At 41.5% G+C, this 15658-nt stretch overlaps 1 protein-coding gene across 8 annotated transcripts in view; it reads right to left on the bottom strand.

The window, feature by feature from the left end:
• SAMD12 (sterile alpha motif domain containing 12) overlaps window positions 1–15658 on the bottom strand; it is a 380385-nt gene that overhangs the window by 324297 nt on the left and 40430 nt on the right. The window lies entirely within an intron of this gene.

The raw sequence follows: 15658 nt of genomic DNA on the forward strand, positions 1-15658 counted from the left end.
ATAGCTGCTAATCTCGGGGCTCCATGGGGGGCCATTCTCGACAAAATGGCGGAGCTGGAGAGAAACTCCCACGACTCACAGAAGTGCACTAATAAGCACGGCTGTAAATAACTTCGTTGCGCTAAACCCCAGATGTTGCCGATAAATATTAGCCATGGAAGCCCAAGAGAGAAAGGGGTCATTCAAGGAGAAGCACTTGTGTCTCAGAAAGTCCCTGTGTAAACAGTACAAGATGCAGAGCAGATTTGCATTCAGGAGGGAAAAATAGGTCAATTTTTCCAAAACAGAGTGATTGCTTACGCAGATTAACTCCCCCTCCCCCTCCACCCCATCCCCCATGACAAAAGGAAAAAAACATTGACCTCTGAATTTTAAGCCCAACAATTTAGACCAGTTACAAATGCTGAGCACTTAGTGGCACATGCTAGAAGAAAGCACACCATATGAAAGGAAATCAAAATGAGAAGGACATGGCCACTAACTGCTGTCAATTACACACAAACACAAAATGGGGCAGTAGGGATACACATGCAACAGAAGGTCCCAACACTGGTAACTACCACTGGGACCCAGGAGAAGGGCTTTAAAAATCTTCAAATAGTGATTTTAGTTCAGTAATTGAGAGTAAAAAAGAGCACTGATCGTCTTCCATCTGTTAAAAAGAAAGTTATGATCGATACTGACTTCTAAGTAATTGTTAAGCACACCCATCTTTTTGGGGGGTTGTATTTGGCCTGACGTTCAGCAAGATGCCTGTGAATAGCTTACATTTTGAGCAAGCATCACTGTATTGTTTCCAGATGTCACATGGATTGATCTGGTTAGGCTAGGCTTATGTGGCAATAACAAACATCCCTCAAAATCTCAGGACACAAGTTTATTTCTTGCTTCTGTGAAAAGTCAGCTCTAAGTCAGCTCCCAGGTAGCTGTCCTCCATGGGATGACTTGGTGATCAAAGTTCCTTTGACTTGGTGTTCTGCGATCTAAACATGTAGCCACCGTAATCTCCAAAAAGAAAGAGGGATTTGAAAGTTTTGCTAGGGTTTTGCTGCTGTTAGTACTTGTTGCTTTTTCTCAAGAGGCTGTCTAGAACTAGTCAGTTTAAGAGCCTGGGAAGTGCAGACTTCCATGAGCACAGGAGGAGAGAAGCAGATACTGATGAACGAACACAAGTGTCATCCCATGAAAACACTGGTAAAAGCAGATACACCCTCACAACCCTACGCAAGGTTAATAAGCCTTAAAGCCTAAAAACTGTATCAGCCGCTCATCTCCAACAACTCTACTCTTCCCCCAAACCTGTTTCAGCTGCTTATTCCCAACAACCCTATTCCTCCCCTTTTCTGAATGCTAATGATAAGCACTAGCCTCTTCACTACAAGTGTAAACCCGTTAACAGTAGGCAAGTACAGCTGTGGGTGAGAGAAGTCAAAATTAGGCTGGACAGAACAAGGCAGGATTAGCTCTTTCCACCCAAGTGCTTTCATGCTGTTACCATTATCCTCCAAACTAAACAGTCTAGCTCTTAGGCTCAAAGTCCAATGATGACACGTCAAAAATAACAAGAATCCAAGCAGCAGCAAGACAAGCAGAGAAACCAAAGGGATACCACCTCCTAGAGGTAAGGACCAATGGAAAACCCCTTGGTTCCAACACGCATACTCTTACTCATACACAACAGATACGGCCTTTGGTCTATCTCTAGCTAAGACCTCCTTGTAAACCTAGATTCACAAGTTTAATAACCTACTTGATATCTTCTCTTGGATGTAACTCAAATTTTAAAATTAACATGGTCAAAATGAAACTTCTGATTTTCCCCTGCAAAGCTTCCCCTTTTAACACCCTCCTCCCTTGCCAATTGACCTGTCTTACTAAATAACACCAATGCCCAGTTAGCTGCTCCAACCAGAAACATCTGAGTCATCCTTGATTCCTCCCTTTGCCTCATGGGTTATACCTAATCACATCTCACCAATTCTATCTTCAAAATGAACTTAAATTTGCCCACTTCTCCCTGTTTCTACTGACTCCACCCTGGACCAACACACCACCATCTCGCAACACCATAAACTCCAATAGTCACTTCCCAGTCTCCCCATTTCTACTCTTGCTTGCTTCTAATCAACTCTGAAGAGCAGCTCGAGTCTTCTCTTTGTAAGTCCCTCCCCTACCTAAAACCCTTCAATGATTTCCATTGCACTAAGTATAAAATTCAGACAAAACCACACAATCTCTCCTCCGGTATCCTCTTGAGCCATTTGTAAACGTGACACATTGGTCTTCTTTTCTAAGCAGGATATAGTCTTCTGTACTTGAGGGTCTTTGCACAAGCTGACCCAGTTCCATGAAGTGTTCTTGCTCCCAAGAAGTGTTCCTGCTTCTTTTGGCATGGCTGTATTTTTAACATTTTTAAGTTTCTCAGACCTCAGTTGGTTTCCTTCCAAATATATATTAGAATTTGCATCACAGTACATGTTTGAAATCCAGTTTCCACTTCTGTCTTGCTCAATATAGTATCACCAAAAAAGGGGTCTAATAGATACTTTGAATATAGAACGACATGCACATTTTTTTAAGGATACGGGAGCCATTCTCACAGAATAAGAGAAGGTTAACTATACCTTTTATGCTATGTCAGGGTCCTGTTTACCAAGGATCACAAACTAAATGGCCTATAGAAGCCCAGCTGCAAACACATGGAGTAAAGAGGGCCAGACACGGACAGAACCAAACTAAAAGGGGCAACCGTTGACAGCTGCAACTGGTATAAATTTAGGCTTATCATTTCCAGGTTTAAGTTTGAGAAGTGGGAAATCTGGAGTTTTTAAATAAAGAATTTCTGGGTTTTTCCACTGTTGAATCAGTGAACTTTAAGTCTGTGTGGGCAAACAAAACTTGTTGATAAACCCAATATGGCTATAGGCACCCAATTTGAAATCCACGGCTAAAAGAAAAAAAAAAAAGGGAAAGAAAAAAAAAGTATATTCTCTAATCCATCTGTCCAAAATATTTTGAGGATAATGATATTAATAACAATAGTAGCAAACTTACATCATCTTACAATATGCCAGGAGCTGTTTTAAGCACTGCATATATAAACTGCAGTGATTCTAGCAACCACATACTGAGGTAAATACGAGGATTATCCTGGCTGGACAGATGAAGACACTGAAGCCAGAAAGAGGTCAAGAAGTTAGCCCCAGGTGGTACAGCTATTAAATAGCAGGGCAGGGATCGGACCTAGGCCCGAGAGCCTGTGAGTTTTACTATGTAATTTGAAGGTAAATCAAAATAGTGAAGTCATATTCTCTATAAAAATGCCTGTGTGGTAACAAATCCAAGTTTTGATGTCTTCCTCTCTTCTGTTTGTTATAGTTCTGGCCTGTACTGGCCACCTCTCAGTGGTTACTATTATCTGGGCTTTTGTAGGGTTAACCCTGGTCTATTTAATACAACATGAGAGAAAGCTAGTATCAGAACTCCCCTCCTCCCAAAAAATGGGTTACACAGTATACATAGACACATGAACAATTAGGGGCTAAACTGCTTAATTATATTAAGAATGAGCAGGTGCCAGAGTCTGGCTTTGGTTGTGGCATTTGGCCAAAAATCTGTTAGGATTTGGTTTTGACCTTGGTTTTTGGCAGACCAAGTAGCCAAATGCCATTTCAACCATGTTTCTGGCAGCCCCAAACTTGTGTGCAATTAATGATCATTTGATCATACAAGTTATTTACATATGTGATCACCATAGCATCATCGGTAACATAAATAGGGGTGGGGACCCCTGGGTTGGCTCAGTCTGTTAAGCATCTGCCTTTGGCCCAGGTCATGATCCCAGGGTCCTGCTTCTCCCTCTGCCTGCCGCTGCCCAGGCTTGTGTGCTCTGTCAAATAAATAAAATCTTAACAAATGGGGTGTCCTTCAGGTTTACTATTGCTATACGAAAATTCCCTTTCCAGTAAAACAAGGCATGTAACTTAGATTCTCCTGGTATGCTTCATACAAGATAAAAAGTTTATCAGCCTAGTGATAAATGTATACTGATTACAAAAATCCATGTAAACAAAAAAGCAGCTGTACCCCTTGGACATATACCAGGCATGGTTATGAGTAATAGGGATCTATCACTGAACAAAACTGGTCCCTGCCCTCACAGAGTTTACACTCTGGTGGATGAAGGTGTGAGATAATCATGCTCATAATATGGAAGCGATATACCGTTTTAGCAAGTGATGAGTACATTGGAGCTGGGGAGGGGATCAGGAGCACTGGGGAAAAGGTCATTATTTAAATAGAAGAGCCCATGTCAACTTCACTGAGAAGGTTAAGCAGCCAAGACTGAAAGGGGATGAAGAAGCATAGCCTGTGCATCCTGAGGAAAAGGAATTGCAGGCAGAGAGGACAGCCAGTACAAGGCTCTGAGGTGGGAAGATGCCTGGCTTCATCCAGAAGCAGCCGAAGCAAGGAAGAGTGTAGTAGCAGATGACACGAGTGACTTGCCACAAGACCGATCATGTAGGGCCCCGTAGGGTATCTAAAGGACATTGGCTTTTGAGGAAAACAGGGGGCCATTAGATGAACAACAGGATCTGACTGCTGAGTTGAGAATGTTTTACAATGAATATTGTGAAAACACTGCTTTAAAAAAGAAAACCACGAGAGATAACAAAATTAAGCTTCATTTTGAGAATTTTTTTAAAAGCATCTTTTTCAAGTACTAAAAAACTAAAAGCTTTAGTTTATGGGATTGTTTCAGTGAAGTTACCGCATGACTTTCAACCAAGATGGCAAGCCCAAGATTAGAAGTCTTTAGTAATTATTGTTGGAGAAGGAGAAAAACTTAATGACTTCGGGGCAGGAGGGAGGTAGGGGTGGGTATATCACCCTGAGCACGACCCTGTAGTGACAGAGCTGGACAAAAATGTAGGTTGCTCCTTTACTGACCTCAGCTGAAAGAGAGCATATTTTCAGTATCATAGATGTGCAATGTAAAACCACAAGAGCTAACAGCTCAGAGAAATTATTACCACTGTATTACAATGCCAACTTTAAACAAAATCTGCTTGGGATAATTTTAATTAAGTTGTAATAAATAGACATTCTTATTAATATTTCAGGTTTATTCTTGTATGCCAGACATTCATTCTACAATGGTGATATTCAACTTCAGCCAAAACATTATTTAACACTCAGCTATTTGGCTTCTCGCCAAAACACGTATTTGGTATTTTATGGACCAAATGTTTGTGTCCCCTCCCAAATTCATAACTTGAAGCCCTAACCTCCAGTGTGATGGCGTTTGGTAATGGAGGCCTTTGGGAGATAGTTTTAGATGAGATCATGAGGGTGGGGCTCCAGAGGATTAATATCCTTTCAGGAAAAGGAAGACAGACAAGAGCTCACTCTCTCCCTACCATGTGAAACCACAGCCAGAAGGTTATCCATCTGCAAGCCAGGTAGAAGGCTCTCACCAGGAATCAATTAGCTGGCACCTTGATTTTGGGACTTCTCAGCCTCCAGAACTGAGAGAGGCATAAGTCTATTGTTTAAGCTACCTGGTCGATAGTATTTCATTACAGCAACCCAAGCCGACTAGGATAGTATATATCTAAGGTCACCTGTGAAAGCAACATTTGAAAGCTATTTCTAATTCATAAAGAACTGGAAATAATGTTTTAGGTATGGATTGGTACCTGGTGGTCTGATTTTTAAGTCATTAGTTCTTTTTTTTTTTTTAAAGATTTTATTTATTTATTTGAGAGAGAGAGAATGAGAGAGAGCGAGCACATGAGAGGGGGGAGGGTCAGAGGGAGAAGCAGACTCCCTGCCGAGCAGGGAGCCCGATGCAGGACTCGATCCAGGGACTCCAGGATCATGACCTGAGCCGAAGGCAGTCGCTTAACCAACTGAGCCACCCAGGCACCCTCAAGTCATTAGTTCTTAATCATTTAAGGAGAAGCCGTTGTTTTCCATTTCCTTCAAGTCTGACTTCAAGAAAATAGGGTAGCAATCAGGGGAGTCAGACGATGCTTACATTGAGGACCCTGCAGAGAGCCATGGGTGGGGGTGAAGGAACCTTGTCATCTGAAATCTTGGCCAACCCTGGAGGTAGCAGAGATCACTGGGTCCCAACACAGGGGTCGGAGAGTCTTTAAGTTTGGAATGCTTGCCTCTTAGACTGCAAAACAGCTATTTGCCCTGGCATAGGAACAATCTAGACTTTGTGAGGATGAAGGATAGTAGATTGGCTATGGAAGTATTCTTTGCTCGCCCTGTGTAGGATATCTCACTTGCACTCACCATTCAGAAAAGTATTCTCCTGACATGGTCCACCATTCAGGAAGAAAGATTTATCTTTCCACTCACTTGTAGAGAAGCTAAAGATAACAAAACTACAGGGCAAAAAGACAGGAAGACTAAGCTGTCCCACATCAACTGATTCATTCATCAAAGATATTCTTTATTATGTGCTGGACACTGTAGCGGGTAATGATGTTATAGCAGTGAACAAGACAGACAAGATCACTGCTCTCAAGGAGTTTCAATTTTACTGGAGACACAGAAAATAAACAGATTTCAGACAGGAAGAAGCTCTATGAAGGACAAACCGTGATGTCAGAACGTGCCTGGGGGACTAATTCAGTTAGGGTGGTCAGGCTTCTCTAGAGAGGCCATTTGAGCTAGGACCTAAATGAAAGGAATCAGCTGTGCAATGATCAAGGGGAAAAACATGCAGAAGGGATGGCAAGTACCAATGCTCTCCAGACAGAATGACCTTGGTATATTCAAGAAACAAAGACAAGTATGTCTGGAGCTCAGACAACCAGAAGGGACCCTGCTATGTAGTGAAGTTGAGAAGGGAAGCATGGCCCAAATGTCTTAGGGTCTTATCACTCATGATAAAGTAGAAAATCTACATTTGTTAAGTGTTATGAAAACTATTAAGCATGCTGAGCAGGTGAATGGCTTCCTCTGATTCAATACTGCTGTGTGGAGAATGATCGCTGGAGGACAAGAGTGAAATGGAAGCCAGTTAAGAGGCTACTGATGTAGTCCACGGGAGAAGAGATGGCGAGGTGGATCCATGTGATGGCAGTGGAGATGTGACATGCATGGATTTCAGAGTAGGTAGTTGGGGCAGGTAGAATACTCAGTGGCATATCATGTTCATTCATCTCTATACAAGGGAAGTGCCTATATGCCATTTGCAATTTGTTTCTTTTACATAATGGAATACTCCATTTTTCCAATTATTACAAAATCCTTCTCAATGTATGAGTAATATCATGGCAGTTTTAAATGATTACTTATTACAATTTTTTTCCTTTCCAACTATAAACTTTTGACAGCTTATATCCAAACAGAACATAAGCTGTGCTCATTCACATGTTTACAGAGAAGAGAAAGTTTCTTTAAAATGATTTGAAGTTCCCTTTTACCTCCCACCCCTCTTCCCACAGTTCTCTAAAATATTGGGTGTGCAGCATCAGAAGCTGAGCTGTCTAGTGCCTCCCATCTGCTGAGGCACAGGCAAGGTGATATGGAGCAGTGAGGACAAGCAGATGTGCTTCTAAGCCATAGGTCCACCACTTATCTCAGTGAAATGCACCCACTTCCTCAAAGTCACATGGAGAGCCCCATGCAGAGCCATTTACCATCTGGCTCTTTATAATAAAGTTTGCAAACCCCTGTTCTATATGGTCACCTAAGTTCAAGTGTTCATAGCCTGCACTGTAGTTGCTGTTGACCTATCAAGGAAAGCAGATATTTATTTGAAAATCTTCCTAAACATGCATTTTTTTGAAGATTTTATGAGGGAGAGAGAGAAAGAGAGAGAGGGAGAGAGAATGCGCACACACGCACACAAGTGGGGAGGAGAGGGAGTATCACCACGAAGAAGGGAGCCCAACACAAAGTCTCGATCCCAGGACCCTGGGATCACGACCTGAGCCGAAAGCAGATGCTTAATGGACTGAGCCACCCAGGTGCCCCGCTAAACATGCATTTTATAAAGAAGGTATTTTAGCATGTGTATATGCAGGGAGAGAGAGGGTAAAACTGTATGTGCTCAGAGAAGATGTGTGTTTGTTAATCTAAAATGCCCCTCCCTAGGAACTAGCATCAGCTCTCTAGCTATGGGTGTAGGCAAAGGCCAAACCCTGCTTTCTTCTACTACCTTCTGATGTTCATCTTACTCTTTCTCACATTTGAATGTGTGGCTCTGCTTTACCTGTTTCTTGAGTTCTTTACTCAGAACCAGGTTAACCAGGGCTCTTAGATACTTCTAGGCTTTTCCAATCTCACTCTTAGATACCAGGGCTCTTAGATACTTCTAGGCTTTTCCAATCTCACTCATCAAGGACTAGACATCTTCATCACAACTACAGAATAGGCTCACTGCGGTCCTAAATCCTACGTATGTTTGTCTCTTCCTCAGGTACAAGATGTACATTTGCCTTTATGTAGATGCATAGTATTCTGAAGTGTCTCAATTCTGAATGTTAAGGACTCTAACTGCTTCCATGGTTGGATATTAATCTTCAGAGTTTCAGAATGGAAAGGAAAAGCATTCGGGCAGAGTGCTTCCAGACAAGCCCTCCCTAGAACTCAAAAGCCCTCTCCTTCAGAGGCCTGTTTTTGCTGTGTCAAAACTGTCAATGAAACTGTAACTTGGTTCTGATCCACCTGCTGTTAGGAGCTCCATCTCCCCTGAACATCAACTTTCATTCTGCAGCTTCAAATGGCACAAACTATAGTCTTAATACCCCAGAAAAGTACCATGAACCAAATGGCTCTAAGAACTTGTGTCATATAAATCTGTCAGCATAACAGAGTGAAAAGCACTGGCCATGGATTAGAACTATGTTTCAGGCTAGACTGGGCCCTACTGGCATCAAAATCTTGGAGAACCCATCGTCTCAGTTCCCTTACCTATAAATTAGGTGGGCAGATGCTCCCTAAGGTTCCTTCTTTGTTGAGCATACCATGAATCTATGGCTCAAATACATCCTACTTATTCCACTTTTCAGATCTCAACACTTCAGTAATGAATGCTTACCTCTTCAAATATGGGTTTGCTGTAGCTTTTCCTGAGATCTTTCCAAGTGCCCAGTATGTATGTGTTGGGGCCCTGGAACTCACACAACATGAAGTCATTCTGGCTTGTCTCTCTTGTTCTGACCCTTCTGACAATTCTTAAAGTGTGTGCTCATTATGTTTCCCATGCATTATTTCCCTTCATATCACTGGTGACATTATATTGGATTGGCAGCTTCTTTTGGAGACATGCTTGCTCCCCGAGCCAAGAAATACAGATAGCCAAGAATTAGATCATTCTATCCCCAAATTGCCACAGACCTTCTCAGGGGCAGCTGAGCAATGTAATTTGATCAAGGTTTAAATACAATCCACCCTTCGCCTTTTAACCCAAGTCAAAATTCTTTTAGTTTTCAGTTGTAATCCCAGATGAATGCTTCCTGCTCATAGTTACAAATGTCCACCAGCCACCTCCAGTCAACTCTCATTTATCCGCCTGTGGCTTATCCAAAGCACCAGGCTTTCTCCTCCTCCTGCCTCCAGCACCAAGTTCCAGGCCAGCTCCTTTAACTCTGTGCCAAAGAAATACAAACTAAATCTAATATTAGCCTAATGAGAAAAGGCTATCTGCTGCCAAAGATTCACATAATGCATCCCAAAGCCAAAGGCAGGCAACTATTCACTGTTTTAGATGCTGGCATTGCTTCTCCCTTATATAAACAGAGATCAAGATTTTCAGTATTTCTCTGAGGAATACAGATGACATGCAGTGTTTTTTAACCTCTTCTTCTGCATAGTTGGCCAGATTCTCAGTATAACAGATTCTATTTTCTTTTCAAATAAATAAATCATTTGTACATTTAGCGTCAAGGGAATAAAAAAAACCCTGGGTTTGGAGGCATTCGACTTATATTTGAATGCTAACTTCCTCTAGTTGTTAGTCAGAAACTAAGTTTTGGCAAGTCATTTGAACACTTTGTTTTCTTAGCTACAAAATGGGGATACACATTAAAAAAAAAAATACAGGTGGTTATTTTTAACTGGTTAAAAAATACAGGTGGTTATTTTTAACTCAGTTAAGTGCTCGATTCTTGAGTTCAGCTCAGGTCATAATCAAATGGTTTTGAGATCAAGCCCCGTATCAAGCTACACACACACACACACACACACACACTACTGAGCAGTCACACATATATGAGGGACACTCGAAAAGCCATCTTCAAAAAGCCACCAGACTCCTGATTATCACTCTGACTTACCACTTTACAGGCTCTAGTGAATTACCATTGTTGGCCAAAAATAAATAAGAATTTACTGTAGGAAACCCTTATTTTATAGGCATAAGAACACAAAGGGAGCGTTTCCTCATGAGCACCTAGAAAATCAACTCTAGAAGGCAAAAGTTTTTCATTTCCCTACACTGTGTTTAGGCCACCGGTGAGCATACATACTAGAATTCCAATGGGAAATGGCCAGGATACTACCTGCTGATAGGTTGATGCATTCCACAGCCAGAGTTGCCATGGAAACTGAAATCCCAACCATCAGAGCATTTGGGATCATTCTCAAAACAGACCCCTATTTCAACATTTTTTATGACTGATGCACCTTGGAGGCAAGGCCCAAGGACAAGAGTCAGAGAGAATGTTAGTACTACTTTTTCATCTTACTCCTATAACCCAGAGAACTTCAGTAGCTTTCTATAGATCAGAGCACTGCTGACAGAACTTGGTGATGTTCTAGGTCTGTGCCATCCAAAACAGTAGCCCCTAGACACATGTGGCAACCGACCACTTGAAATGTGGCTGGTAGGACCAGGGAAATGAATCTACTGTATTTAATTTTAATAAATTTAAATAGCTACATATGCCTAGTGGCTACCATATTGGACAGGCAGGGAGAAAATAGATCCTTGCTCTTCATTGCAGCATTCATATCCCATAAACTTGGCTCTAACATACTGTTCTAACCTGTTTCCAAAACATGAGTCTTGACTCCAAGGGGACTGATGCTGAGCACACCTAAGGACATCTGCTGCCAAACCCTGGCTCCAGGTTCAACTTCATTGCTTCCATTCTTATGGCTGCATATTTGAGTTTTACCTGTATTTCCCAACCCAGGTCCAGTTCTACTCTGCTGGTGCATACTCTCTGGCTGCCCCGTCTCTACGGCTTGTGAGAAAAGGCTTAATAAACCTTGGACCTGGGCCTGTCCAGGAAGGACGACCTCAGCCTCTCATAGGACTATTTCCTTGTAAACTGCTATGTGGAACTATACATGGTCTGCAGGACTAGGAGTTGGCCTTGGGCCTCCAGGACTAGAATAAAATAAAAATAAAAATAAAAATAAATCAATGGGAAACAGAGGCTGTGCCTTCTCTGTGTTAAGACCACCTTGGCTCTCATCTGTGGCAGCTATACATGACCCTCTATGGGGGAGGGGACAAAAGAAGCTGTGTACCTTTATAATTTCTGCACCTCCCTCAGAGATGAAAATGCTATACTTCTTAGCTCTTGCCCCGTATCCAACTGTAAAACTAAGTTAACAGTTAACACAGGGGTTTTCTTTGTTTGGTTTTTTTTTGCATCTTCAACTTGTGTGGTTCTGCATATATAATCTCTCCTGAGTCCCAAGTGCTCAGAAGCATTTAGAATTTGCATTGGTAAATATCTTTTGCAGATCTACATTTCAGTTGGCTCCATTTTTTTTTTTTTTCCAACTAGACTCAATGCTGCCCAATCATGAGGCTTAATTAAAAGTGAGCTTGGCTCTCCACTGGTTTCCCTTTGGTCTGTAAGAGCTATGGCATCTCCTGGCACAGACCCCCCTCTTTCTGGAACTAGAGTTCTAGTCTTTTGAGGATTAGAGCCAAAGGCTCTAAAATCACATTTTAAGAGAAGTAAAAAAGATAATTTTTCCAAGAATAAAGATGAGAGAGAGAAAGAGAGGAAAGATATATATTTTTAGGTTATGAAAGCAATACAAATTTCAGAGTCAAGATGGTATATTAAAAGCTCCTGCTACAATCCTCCCTTCCTCAGGCTCTAGAAACTTGAAGGTACTAGAAAGTACATTTTTAAGTTGATATAAAGCAAAGCTTGAAATCATGGAGGAGAAATCTTTAGGTGTCAGAAAACCACAGCAGTGAGGGGGCATGAAGCTCACTACACCTGCTGGGGATCTGGGACAGGTGATGTGGGGCGGGATTGGTTTCAAAACCCAACATGGCTGGACTCCAAGTGGTGAGGCCACAGGCATGATGGGGAACTGGAACCAGGTTCCTTGTGTGAAGCCTGCAAGCAGGAAAGTGCATATGGGATGGGAGTGGGGGGCACTTGATGTGCATCATCCGTAGCCAAGGGGTAGAAAGTCAAACTGAACTCTAACATAACACTTGGCCAGAGCTGTGACATCCCAGAAAGTTCAAGAGGAGGCAAACACAAAAGCACCTCACAAAATGGTCTCCACAACTGAAGGCACGTGAAGGCAAGAAGTCTCCAAGAGAACTCACTGCCTTAGCAAAGAACTTACTAGCAACAATGGGGAGGCCTGGGAGGAAATACAGCACCTTAAAAGGCAGAATATCAACTCAAACAGAAAAAGAGTTGAGCTACTCAAGTTAATAGAGCAATCTGAAAAAGGATTTGAAGTCAATACACTTAAAAACGTGCATATCTTAAAACAAAAACAAAAACAAACCTCAAAACAGAAACGAAGAGAATATTTTCCCCATAATCTCAACTCCGGATATAAACTGTGGTTCGAATTGTGGAATAAACTTTTCCAGACTCAGTGATGCTTTTTACAGAAAAAGACCTTTTTACATAAATGGGAACATGCTATATACGCTGTGCCGTCTCCCCCAATCCCTCGCTTCAAAATATTATCCCACTAATGTTCTCACATAAATACTGATATAGATTGAATGTCTATGTTCTGTTAAAATTCACAGTTGCCCTCAATGTGATGGTATAAGGAGGTGGAGCCTTTCGTGGGTGCTTAGGTCATGAGGGTGGAGCTCTCGTGAATGGAATTAGTGCTCTGAAGGAGGCTCCAACGAGCACCCTGTCCCTTTCCACCACGTAACACAGTGACATGATGGCCATCTATGAACAGGAGGTGGGCCCTCATCAGACACCGAATCTGGCGGCACTTTGATCATGAACTTCTCAGCCTCCAGAACCGTGAGAAATAAATTTCTATTGTTTAGGGGACCTGGGCGGCTCAGTTGGTTAAGCGTCTGCCTTCGGCTCAGGTCATGATCCCAGGGTCCTGGGATCGAGCCCTGCATTAGACTCCCTGCTCAGCGAGGAGCCTGCTTATCCCTCCCCCCCTGCTGCCCCCTCTGCTTGTGTTCTCTTGCTCTCTCAAATAAATAAAATCTTTAAAGAAATAAATTTCTATTGTTTATAAGCCACCTAGTCTGTGGTATTTTGTTATAGGAGCCCAAAGATAAATACATAGGTCTCCTTTATCCTTTTAAAGGGAGGATTCTGTCCCATTGCATGAAATGACATAGTTCCTTTAGCCAGCATCCTCGAAATGGACATTGGGGCTGTTTCCAACATTTTCATATTACAAACCACGCCAGAGTGACAATTGTCCTGCAGTCATTTTTGCACATCTGGATGATTATTTCTTAGGACAAGTTTCTAGAAAGGGAATTATTGACTTGAAAATTACACACATTTAAAATTCTAATAACTGCTATCAAACTGTCCTCCAGAAAAACTGTACCAATTTATACTACTGAGTGGCTTTAAATGCGAACATTTCTAGCCAGAGATTTTTTTTTTTTTTTTAAGTTTAGAGTAGGTCAAGTTACCCGAGATTCACTTACTTATCTAAGAAAAAGGAAGAAAACTCACAACTCCAATAACCCTCTCAAGGCAACAAGAACATTTAACTGTGTGTGTACACGCACAAAACAAGTTCACACCATGGCACAGGCTTGGTGTAGGTAACACTGCAGGTCTGTAATAATCATACTCTGGTCCCTATTTTGAATTCTGCACCCCCCACCCCCACCCCCAGCAACCACTGCTGTCCTCAGGTCCTCCATGAAGAAAAGCAAATACTTTGTCTAGGCTTTACTAAAACTTCTGGTCTGTTCACTCCTAAATATGATGTCAATGTGAAAGCAACCCCCTTAACCCCCTTTCACTGTAGATGAGCAGGATAATTCAAACGAATCTGGTTTTCCCGAGGAAAGGCTCATTATAGACTACGACATTCTCCGTGAAGTATGTTTTCAGCAAAGCAGCCATAAAGTGATCTAGAGACAAAGGCAAATGCTACCAACGTGAAATTCAGGAATTACTACAGTATCACGTATTCCAAATAATTCACAAGTAATCACATCATGTCAGATCTAAAGAAAACTTTATATTCCTCAACTGCTTTCAAATAAGAGATAATCTGGAAATGTTTAAAGTTGAATTAAAATCAGACAAATAACAGCTTTTTCACTCTAATTTTTAATATTTTAAGCATCCTTTTGAAAAGATCCTACTCAAGCTATTTATCTTCTTAAAGATCCTTAATACTTTTTTTTCCCCTTGCTCTTTCAAGATGCCTGTGTAGCATCAGAGATTGAGAAGGTTTAAACATAACAGGATATAACAGGGCTCACCTATTTCCAACTCTGCTCACAAACCAAATTCAACATCAACCAATTTCCTATGAGATGCAATTTCTCTCCACTAAAACACTTAGTGCAAAATATGTGCAATATCCTGGCTAAATCATCTCCCATGCTCTACAACACACACAAGCATGCACTTCAGGTCATCAGTTTTAATTATCCACACTCAAGAAGGGAAGCAACAACAGTAATTATTCAAAATTGTGGATAAAGCAGAGAAATTCACATTTGATTTTGGAAGACGTTTGGAGTGGGGAGGGAGTTGGTTATTGTAGGACAGCAAAATGACCTTTCTACTTCAAGTTTTTCTTGGGTGATTGTAACCTTTGCTTTCCAAGGTATGCACAGATTCATTCACACAAACATCTGACAGGAAATTCCTTTGTAGAGAATGCACAAGGGAGAAACCAAATACCACATGAAGACAAGTTTCTTTAATTTCCAAGGGGCAAACTAATATGAACATCTTCAACTGTGCCCCAAACATGAGCATCTTCACTGATTTCAGATAAAAATCCATCTACTGCCAGTTCCATTGTGGGAAACCTTTAGAACAGGTGGTCCTTACTAAAGAATCATCTACCCACCCTGTCCCATCTTACTGGTATGTTATGTGCCTACATCTAAGAAGAACTAAGTATCTGAAAACAAAATAGAAATGGTTATCTCTTTCATTGATTAGAGTCCTGTTTATGATTGTCTACCTCATAGAATTGTTAGAGACACACTAGGCCATACATCAAGAGTCTTGGAAACAGTACCTGGAATACATGCATATATTTAATAAAAAAACCAGTGATTAACAGTGTGTGTCAGCAAAATCCCTCACACACATGCGGCACTGGGCCTTTTTACAAAATCCTTCCAATGTATGGTATTATTTCAACTGTTCAACCCAATAGTAGAGGGAGTTTTTATGATCTGTACATAAGAAGAATCTGAGGCCTGGATAGTCACATGATATGCCTAATG

Source organism: Mirounga leonina, unplaced genomic scaffold, assembly GCF_011800145.1.
Source record: "Mirounga leonina isolate KUSES-001 unplaced genomic scaffold, KU_Mleo_1.0 Mir_165, whole genome shotgun sequence".
NCBI lineage: Eukaryota > Metazoa > Chordata > Mammalia > Carnivora > Phocidae > Mirounga > Mirounga leonina.